Source organism: Grammomys surdaster, unplaced genomic scaffold (assembly GCF_004785775.1).
Source record: "Grammomys surdaster isolate TR1022 unplaced genomic scaffold, NIH_TR_1.0 125580, whole genome shotgun sequence".
Lineage (NCBI taxonomy): Eukaryota > Metazoa > Chordata > Mammalia > Rodentia > Muridae > Grammomys > Grammomys surdaster.
The window spans coordinates 1,770,962-1,782,033 of NW_021620426.1; the positions used below are offsets into that span (position 1 = coordinate 1,770,962).

Below are 11,072 nucleotides of genomic sequence, written 5' to 3' on the forward strand. Positions count from 1 at the left end.
GAGAGAGAGAGAGAGAGAGAGAGAGAGAGAGAGAGAGAGAGAGAGAGAGAGATCATTGCCTATTGCCTATTATACCAGAATAACTGGCTAGAGAGGGCTTCAGATGTCCTGGATTTGAAATTATAAGCAATTTTCTGCGGCAAAACATGGGTGCTAGGAAACAAATTCAATCTCTTGTCTAAACATTAAATGTGAGTGTACCAGTAAAACCACCAAATCATACCTCTCCCTGTGTAGTAGAAAAATATTTATTGTGGAAATAAATGGCCAGTCTGCTTCTGAGCATAGAGGCCTGCAACTTGGTGGGAAGGCAAGTGGATTTTATGTAATAATTCACCAGGACAAAGGACGTTGAGCAGAATGAGGGTGTCTGGATCAAATAGAGACTAGATACCCTGGACTGAGCCAGTTGACCATTGGATAAGGGAGATAGTATTAACAGAAATTCCCCTCATGAAATTCCTGAGGAAATTTAGAACTCAGTCTATCCAATAACGATTCTTGTTTATCCTGTCAAAAGCATCTGCCTTATTGACCTTTAAAATAAACCATTAATTCACTCATTAGACAGGGAACAATTATTATGAGAAAAAAATAGTTGCCAGTGTGATGAGGAAGGTAGAAGCCAAGGATATATAAGACCATAGAGAGAATCCTCAGATTCCCTATTCTCAGCCAATTTGTTTCAGTTTTTAATCCTTTTTTCCATTTAATGGGACAGGTTCACATAGTAACAACGTTCTTGACTAAGGAAGAGGGAAGTGCCTCCATTTTCAGTAGTCAACAAAGTGAAAATACTTCATTTTTGTAGTAACACTGAGTCTCAGAGTGTGAGCTGGTTTTGGAGTAGTTGCGGGGTTAAGGTTGATTTCCAGATGGTATCTGTGAGCTGACTGAAAGTATCCTGAGACAGAAACAGACTATAAACTGAAGATGTGTGTGTGTGTGTGTGTACGTGTACATGTACATACAGATTTACATGTGTGTGAATACATATATATGTGCATATATGTGTACTTGCATATATATCCATACACGTATATACATCTCCACATAACCCATACATGCATATGCATAAGCATACACATATATACACACATGCATATGTGCATGCACAGACACATACATTTTATATTTATATAGTTCAGAGCAAAGTAACTATTATAAAATCCATCAAAGAATACAGTCTATGTGAGTAGCCAATTTGGTATTATCTTACTCTGCAATTATGTTTGCTTAGGTCAACTCTAGTGAACATCATTTTTGTTGAAAGGACAGGGGATTCAACTGAAAGATGGATCAGTGGTTAAGAATGCCTGCTGCTTTGAAGAGGACTCAGCTTTAGTTCCTAAAACCCATTTCAGGCAGCTGAGACGCCTATCTTCAGAGGATCTAATGGCCTTCTCTAGCTTTCATGGTACTATCATGGGTACCTGCACACAGGAGACATACACACACACACACACACACACAAACCCACACATGTATGTATATATATATACATGTTTATGTATATATAATACTTTATATAAAGAATATATAATGCTATATAGAAATAACAACATTAAATGAACTGAACAGATTAGGATAGACTCAGTAAAAGGATAATCTTTGAAATATTATAATTATAATATAATTATATTATATTATAATTATAATATAATATTATAATTAATATGTACAAAACTTCCTAGAAGTGTTATAAATCTGAAAGTGTCATAAATATTTATTAAATATCAAAATAAACAGCATGTTATCTCACACTTGATGTATTCTCCATAGGCTTCAGACTTGGCTATGAGTCAGTCATGTTAAAGACTATGTGTTTAAATTTACATATTCCTTCCCATTATTCTGTTCAAACAGTTGTGGATTAGACAATCAACCAACCAACCAACCAACCAACCAACCAACCAACCAACCAATCAAACAATGTAAACAAATCCCAAATAAACAAAAAAACCCATTCCACTAGTGTACTGAAACTTGCCTGTGCATTCTGTGGCAGACATGAATTACAGTTTCCTTTTTACTTCGGTGATACCAGATGGATCCTCTAACTGGAATCATTTTCACCAGAGAACAAACTTACTGTACTGACATATTTGTTAGAAAAATAAATATGATTTTAAAATACTTCTGTTGACTCCATTGTCCATTACCATTCTTTAATAAATATTTACAGAGCACAAGAAATACATAATTTTGATTTATTCATCTCTTCTTAATTCTTTAATTTTAATTAGATTTTTATTTTTATACCAAGATAGTAGATCAGGTTATATTAATTACCTACTTTGACTAGGTATTATTCACTATCAGAATTATATAAGAAAATATTATGGGGAATATTAAACTTCAAAAGAGTAAATAAAGTAAGCATATGTCTTAGAGTATAGGCTTTATTTTTTATATTTCTAACATACTATATCTGAGACTATATAGTTTGTGTTTTTAAAAGAGATTTATTTAATTTATGTTCTAGTAGGGTATCTTATCTACCCTGTTATTTGCACTGCCCTAGGTTGTAGCTTCTGGTGAGAACATCATAATATATAGTCAAAGAATAAAGGAGGTGAACTGTATTAACTTGATTTCTATTGCTTCGATAAGTGACATAACCAAAACCAACTTGAGGATAAAAAGAGTTTATTTGTATTTTACATTATAATCCATCATAGTGAGAACAGAATCAGTAACCTGGAGATAAGAACTGAAGCAGAGGCAGTGGAGAAATGCTGATTTCTGGCTTGTTTTCCAATGCTTTCTCAAATTGCTTTCTGATATAATCCAGGATTACTGGGGACAGCTCAGCATACAGTGGTCTAGGCCATTCCACATTAATTTTTAAGTAAGATAATGCCCCATAGGCATAACTATATGCCAGTCGGATGGAGACAACACTACAATTGAGCTTTCTCCTTTCCAGGTTTCTGTAGCTTGTATCAAGCTGCCAGTAATTCACTAATTGTGGGAACCAATGCTCTTTGAGAACATAACTTATTTGCATGAAAGGCAGTAATGTAAACATCTCATCATTCTTTAAAGCCCTAGTATTTGCCAATACTACCATGTGGGGATCAGATTTCTACATGCTGACTTACTTTTTCATTACTTTTGAGATAAATGCTTTATTTGCTCTGTGGTATTTTTGTTGTTTACAATATAAATTGCTTTGCTAAAATTTATCTTGTTCTTTTATTCATGTAATCCAGGAGCAGATATGTAAGATATTTTCATTCACTTAGCAACCCAATAGCATCACCACTATGTCATTATTTATTCCAAAATTCAATAATGCTGCAACATAACTTTTGTATTCAAGTTGGAAGAAAAGGATATATGAAACAGAAAGTGTTTTTACTATAATTGGAGAAATTATTGCAAAATATGTGAACCTCAAAATTGGGGTTCACTTTAAAATCCTGTTTCTAATTGTGGTTTGGCTGAGCTTTTGGTGCTAGATCTTTCTGCGTATCGTAAACAAGTACTTGTGGTGTGGTTCATCTGTAACACACACTTTTAATTCATGAACTTGATAAAGTCAATACTAGCTCAAGAGGCAGGGCAATTAACCAGCTGACAAGGAATTAACAAGATAGTAGGGGTTCACATCTTTAATCCTAGCACTTAGGAGTCACATGCCTTTGATCCCAACATTTGGAAGGCAGAGGCAGACATACAAAAATTTCAATGATTTAAATTTAAAAGCTGAATATAAATGTAAAAGACAGGATGAAATTGAGTGTGAATGTCCTTTGTTATCTAAAAGATATATTTAACTTCAAAATGTTAAAAGAATTTTTTAAAATTTCAATTGGAAGAAAGTAATACTACTGCCAAAAATCCTTTTGACCAAAGAGAGATATAACCTGTCAAAAAAGAGAACCCCTGAATTAGGGTTGGGGAAACATTTTGCTTTTATCTTTTCAGGACAATAAAACATTCAACTAAGGAAACAAGAGAGCGCTGGCCAAGTGAAACACCTGATGAAAAAGGATAGCTCATCAAGAGGAAATGTTCTGTAGTGCCAAGTAAGTGTTAATGAAACCCAAAAGTCAAGTCAGGAGCTGAATCTGATGCAATTGTATATAAGGGTCTTTATTCAAACATGAACTTGGTCTCAGCCCACATGGATGTTTTGATGGAGAAGAGTCATAGACATTTTGGGGGGGCACGGTTCTATAAAATGGAACCTGAACTTAAAAGAATTGGTTTCTCAGCCCAAAGAGAATAAATTATTATAATCAGATTTACTATACTAGAGTTACTTTCTTTTCTTTTTATTTATATAAACAGGTTATATCTTGGCTATGACATACTGACATACTTTATAAAAATTCCTTTTTAGGTAGTGTATCAGTGTAGTACTTGAAAATGTCCTTTAGAAATCGACTATTCCAAATTGTTTAGGATAATTAAATATGCAATTTAATAGTCAATCAAACTGGTATTTTTGTTAGAAACTAGTTTAGTTAATCACAGATATTTTCTAAGTTAATCAAATGGTAAATAGCTAGAGACCAGCAATATTTACCTATTCAAAAATAATGAGACAGGTTCTCTTCAAAATCATCAGAGATCTGTAGAATATGACATTTAAAGATCTTTTATTAATTTAAGACATTTTTGACAATGAGACCTTTTAGCTCCTGGCAAAAACTCCATTCCACTTCAAAGAAGAATATGAGCATCCAAGAATCTCCTTATGGAATTTGTTTCAAATGTGGCAAGCTTCTACTGGCCAAGAAACTGCCCTTGCCTCAACAGCTGATAGTATGTTGTCTAAGCTGTAGTCAAGCAGGACATAAAAAAGTAGAACTCTGCCAGATCAAGATAGAGAAGTACATCATAAATCCTGTTTCATAGACAGATCTGTCAGATATCCAAGCCAGTAGCTAGAAGACATAGATCATCCAATGTTGCAGAGGAATCTTGGGTGACTGTCCACGTGGCCAATAGTCTCTGTCATACAGTTTTGAAAGCTGCTCTACAATTCTTATTAATTTATCTAATATTTATACTCCTAGGTCCCTGATGGGGTTGAAGAATAGAAAGAGTCCTTTTAGGAAAAAAAAAGGAGGAAATATTTCAGGATATGTGATCATATCGTGAAACCCAAGACTGAATTGTAAAAAGCCTGTTTTTAATTGTGATATGGCTTGGCCTTTGATCCTAGAGCTTTCTGTTTATTGTACACAAGTACCTGTGGTATGGCTCAGCCTTAGCACACACCTTTACTCCAAGAGCTAAATAAAGTCAACTGTAGGTCAAGAAGTGAACCACTTAACCTGCTGACAAGGAGTGAACATAAGTAAACAAAAGGGAGGGATCCTGAAGAGGAAGGTACTTAAGATCGTGTGGAAAAAGAGAAAGGCATTTTCCTTCTAGGATGTTGGAGTAGGATGATCTTCTGGATGCTTTCTCTGCCTCGCTGAGCTAGCAGATTTTGACACCAGCATCTGGCTCCCGAGTCTTAATTTGGTCTAAATCTAACTCCTGGGATTTTTCTTTTTTGAAACAAGAAATTGAAGTTTGATGCAAAGCATTGTTGTTCCCAAACAGATCCGCTTGTTTACTGGACATTAAAACTGGGTTATTTGCTTACAGTTAGCTATTAAAGAGAATGGTATGGTAGGCAGGCATATTGTTCTCTAGGCAATCCATGGAAATGGAATAAGAGAAAATTATTAAGATGTCTTTAGAGTAGAATGACTTTAGTGTTACCCATAGTATAACAAGAATATTGACTGGTGTTTTTAAACTTTCGGTCAATGATTTTAATAATTACCCTCCTTAAAAGTGCCAACATACAGAATATTTCCAGGCTCACTGAGTTAATTACTGTTAAGATCTAGGTCAAATATTGAGGTCTAGATGGAATATTGAAGCTTTGTTTAAATGTTAAGGCCTAGGTAACTGTTTTCTGGCTATCCTGCCATTTTGATTTCTTACTAACATTATAAAAAGAAATTTTTTTATATATTGTTTCTGCTGTTACTAGGAACATTTCTCATGGCCAAGCTGATTATATATTCTGTTAGGTTCTCTGCCCTTGAAAACCAATCAGAAGAGAAGTCAACAGAACAGGTTTGTTTAGATACCCACTGCTGTGGATAGGCCTGATGCTGTTTGTATTTTGATGTTAATTCTGCTCTCCTGGGAGATACTTCAGATGAGGAGTGAGTCCTGTCCTCCGGTGACTTCAAGGTTGGATAGGGGAAGAGAGGAAGCTGGAGAGAATGAGGGTCTTTTTGGATGGGGGTAGTGTAAGGACAAAATGTAGTGTAGAAACTTAAAATTAATAAAAAGCTCCAATTTCGGTTTTAAACTCAAATATTAAAGGTCTCCGAGGCACATCCCAGGAAGAGTACATTCTAGAGGCTTGAACAAACATTCCAGAGGAAGAAAGACACAAGATAAGAGTTTATGAACCCTTAGCACAATAAAGCCTGGGTAAACAGAAGCAACTTAAGCTGACTCTGTTTGTTGTAAAAGATAAGGTACAGATTTGAGTTACTTAGGAACTGAGTATAGGAATGTAAACTAGGCTTGAGAATGATTGTTTGAAGTCTTTTTTAATATTGTCAAAGAAACAATTAACTGTCTTTGTGAGCTCAGTATATAAACCACCCTTCACTCCAATTTGGGGTTCCCTCTCTCCTGCGAGCAGAGGGGCCCTGGTGCAGCAGCCATCAATTCTTCAATAAACCTCATTTAAATTGCAGTAATTCCTATCCATGAGTATCTCTGGGGGAGCGTGTCCTGTGGGTTTGGATCTTTATCATCCATCAGTAGCTACTAGTGTCTCCCAGTTTATATGGTGAATCCTGGCAGATTCACCACTACAGGATTTAGATTTAATATGGCTTACAAGATTAGGATTCTAGTTGTTGGCCCCATGATTGAGTTAACATTGTTTGTGGACTAAGTTTGTGTGGTACTTTCCTTCATGTAACGGTTCTACTGGGTTCAAGAGAGTAAGTAAGGTATGACAGCAAAGGGTGGGTTTGCCAGATGTGCACCACAAAGGCCATGGGGGTTTTGAAGCATGAGGATGGCATGGAAAGGACCTGCCAGTGGGAACTTAGAGACCTGGGTGGAGAGATTTGGGAGCTCTGAGTCAGAGTGTCTCAACTAGATAAAAACAGGCCAGAAAGACAGCAGGGACTGAGAATAGCTGGCCATAGAACAGAAAGTTGTAGTTCTTTTTAAATATTTGCCGCAGCAACCCACAATAAACTTGGACCTGAACCAACCACCCAGCAGTACTTTCTGCACCTATGTGTAAGGTTTTATGATACTTGCTTTTTCTGCTTGTGAGATGGACCCCACATACAAGAGACAGCTACACTAATACAACAAATTATTTGTGATAAGACTTCTGTTTTGTTTAGGCATTGAGTAAAGTTTAAGTTCCAATGACCTCTCTGGGAACTGACATTCTACATGGAAGAAAGAGACATGAACAATGTATACGCAGGTACCAAACTTCCTGGTTGGCAAGTTAAGAAATGTATGTTAAACAACTCTCAGTCTGGTTGACAAGTTAAGTCATAAATGTTAGACAAAGTAAATATTCTGCCACAGTTGACTCCTCCTTGCAACGGGAGCAGGATAAATGTACAACAAAGACATGTTCCTAAGAAAGTACCCTATCCCTAAATCCTCATTGGTGAAATAACTTGATACAGATGATTGTAGATCTCATGCTTAAAAACCCCTGTAGACTCTTAGCTCAATGTCACAGTCAGCTTCTAAGTCTGACTCATGTCCCTGATCAACAGCCCCTATTTGACTGAGATTGTTATCTGAGTAGTTTGTGCAGTGATTTCCAGACCTCAACAATCACCATTATAGATTTCTGTTATGAAAATCTCAGGAATTACTGCCTCCTATAGATATTAAGAATTAACTAAAACTAGAAAACAAATCACAATCTATTGGCACAAATTCTGTATAAATTACTTGCTGTTCACATTTAGAGGACACAATCTTATTAGCTCTGATGTATTCAGGTGTGTTAGTAATGTAAGTAAAAAGTTAAAAATTCTGTACTCCGTAGGGCCCTGGATAAAACAGACTATAGTACCAGGAATGGTTCTGGGGAAAACAGAATTTTATGGATGAATTTGATAAGATTCTCAAGCATGCTTGGCAATTCATCAACACCTACAGTTACTGAAGACTCCCCTAGTGGTATGGAAAATACTGAAAGCCTGTGGTAGAAATGTTTGAAAGATTTTTTGCATTTAGTAGGAATTTAGTGACTCTGTATGAAATGTATTTTGATTCATGGAAAAGTAAGAAAAGTAATCCTCCAAGCTGGTTCCTTCTAGTATTTATGGATGAACTGAAAGCAGAAAATAATAAGTTTAGAGATAAAATTAACCAACTTGTATCTGAAGACAGAGTGAAAAAAAAGAATGAATTAGTGAAATACTTGACCTGATCTAGATGAACAACAACAACTTACAGATTTCTAAATGTACTATAGAATCATTTCTCTAGTAGCCACTGAGTTCATGTTGTGAAGGATCAACCCAAAGCTCTCATTGTAAGATTGGCTTAATTAATGAAAATTCAAGTTTTAGTTTCAGAGGTTGTCAGAAATCAAAGTAAGAGAACTGATTGTGCTAAGAAATGGAATACTGTCACATGGGACAGAGATGTATGGGAGGATCATACTGAGGATTTGGACCTGGAACCCTCAAATTCTCCACATTCAGCAAAGAATATATCCCAAGCCCCACCTCCTAAGAGAATTAATCTTTCATTGTCTGCTAAGCCAGAAATAATGTTGCCTTAGGAAGACTCCAATAAAGCCAATACTGATGTCATTCAGGGCCCAGCAATAGTTTCATCTAAACCTATAATCATACTTAAGGCTGAGCAGGCTACTATATGGGAGATGGAAAATTTAGTACATGGGGGAGATAGGAATTTTAGTTCATTGGGAGGTGAGTGATACTACTAATGAGCTTAATGAAATTGCAAAGGAGTCTGGGTAAAAGTGTAGGTAAGAATTTTAAATGTGTTTGTTAACTATGGAAGGATCATAAAATTAGATCAATCTGAGTTAGGCCCGGTTAGTAGAGATCCTGGGTTTAATACAGAAAGAATCACAAACATTTAAACATGGTATTAATAGTTTATTTGATTTGTTGGCTGAAAAATTTGTCAAAATAGGGTATACTGAAAGGACCTGGAGATGCCTGATATGTTTAGGTTTAGTGTTGATGAAGGAATTTTAAGGACCAGGGAAATTACAATGCTAAATCTAATCTTCCATAATGGGAAAGCCCAGAAAACAAAGCCAAGCAGAGCAATTCCCTTACAAACTAAAGGAAGCCAGACTGAATCAGCTTGGAAAGGAGTCTGAGCAGAGCAGCTGAGTTGAACCATTCAGTCAGAGTTCAGAGAGAACTACTCAGGCTGAGTTATTGAGCAGTAAGTCTCAGATGCTGAAAGCATTTTAGGACTAAATTAGATTTTACAGAGGTCAGAAGCTTCCAGAACTAAGCCCTGATTAGCAGACAGAGACAACATGCCTCAGAGAGAATCATATCTGGTGAATAAAACTTACTTTTACAGCAAATTTTACAGTTGTATCCAAGGGATACGTTGTCTCCAACCACGTCATAATTTATTTCAAAGGAATCTTGATCATCTCTTCCAAACATTGCATTGGTTCATTGTATTGAAGACATTGTGCAGATTGGATCAAATGAGTATGAGATAGACATACATATATCAGAAAATAGGAAGTAAATCCAAACAAACTTCAAGGGTATTCTACCTCAGTGAATTATCCAGGAATCCAGTGGTATGTGGCATGTAGAAATATTTCTGCTAAGATGAAGAATAAATTATTACCTCTCGTTCCTCCCACCATCAAAAAGAAACACAGTGCTTAGTGGGACTATTTGGATTCTGGAGACAATTTGTTACTCAGTTAGGTATGTTATCTCAGCCCATCTACCAAACGAATCTGCAACTACTAAACTTTTAAACTTCTGTCTACTGTAAGTCCCTCATGATTCCTCTTAGATTCCTGACTTCTATAGCTACTCAAATTTAAAGAGATTTCAAAACATTCAAAGCTGGCATCTGTGAATTTTGATTTGCTGAGTCTGTGTTACCACTTTTAGTGCTTCCCATCCATATATATAATATGTATTTCTTTTTGTTAAGATTATGTCTTGTTTGTAGTCCAGTCTGGCCTCAAACTCATTGTAATCTTTTTGCCTCAGTCCTTCAACCACGACATATTTTTATCTACATTCATCTGGTAGAAAATGGAAACAAGGCGCTGAGCACTTTATCATGTTCTCTGGATGCTTTCGCTGAGAAGGTAGGTGCTGTGCTGCATGCATCAGACCGAGGAGGCAGAGGACCAGGGCGTCCTGGGCCCTGCGGCACTGTCTTGTGCTTTGGCTACATGGGAGCCTGGACACTGAGACCCCCAAGCGCTGCACCAGCCATAAACTGGCCTGTCTTGGTCTGATCTGCTGCCTGTGCCTGAGCCAAAGATTTGGAGGTCTGGAGTTCAGCCAAAAAGGCACTCAATACATGTCTCCGGCAGACAGACTGCAGGTTGCACAGTCAAGGGTCATCACAGACTGCTCCTGGGTCAAACTGAATGAGACACCCTTTGGGAAGATGCGAGGGAGCCACTTGAGGCTCCTGCCTTACCTCATAGCTGCCAACCCTGTAAAATATGCCTGGTCCTGCAAACTTTCCGGTATGGAAGCTTTTGCTGCTATATTCTGAATCATAGGCTATTCAAGCCCTGCTGTCATTTTGCTTCGGAACTTTAAGTGTGTTAAGTGGACTTAACCCTCTCCCCCCACCCAAAAAAAAAAATGGAAATGAAATCTTCTGCCTTCTCTTAAAAATGCAACATATTCTAATTATACTTTCCCAACTGTCTACTCCTCTCAGGTCCCCCTACCTCACTTCCCCTCTCTTCTAGATCCTCTCCTTTTGTTTATCTGATTATAAAAGAACAGGTTTCTAAGAGATGATAACAACCAAACATGGCAAACTATAATATAATAAGGTAAAACAAG

General features: G+C 36.7%; 1 pseudogene; it reads left to right on the top strand.

The window, feature by feature from the left end:
- The first annotated feature begins 8,150 nt into the window (after positions 1-8,150).
- On the top strand, positions 8,151-10,839 carry LOC114638341 (annotated as a pseudogene).
- The last annotated feature ends 233 nt before the right edge of the window (positions 10,840-11,072 follow it).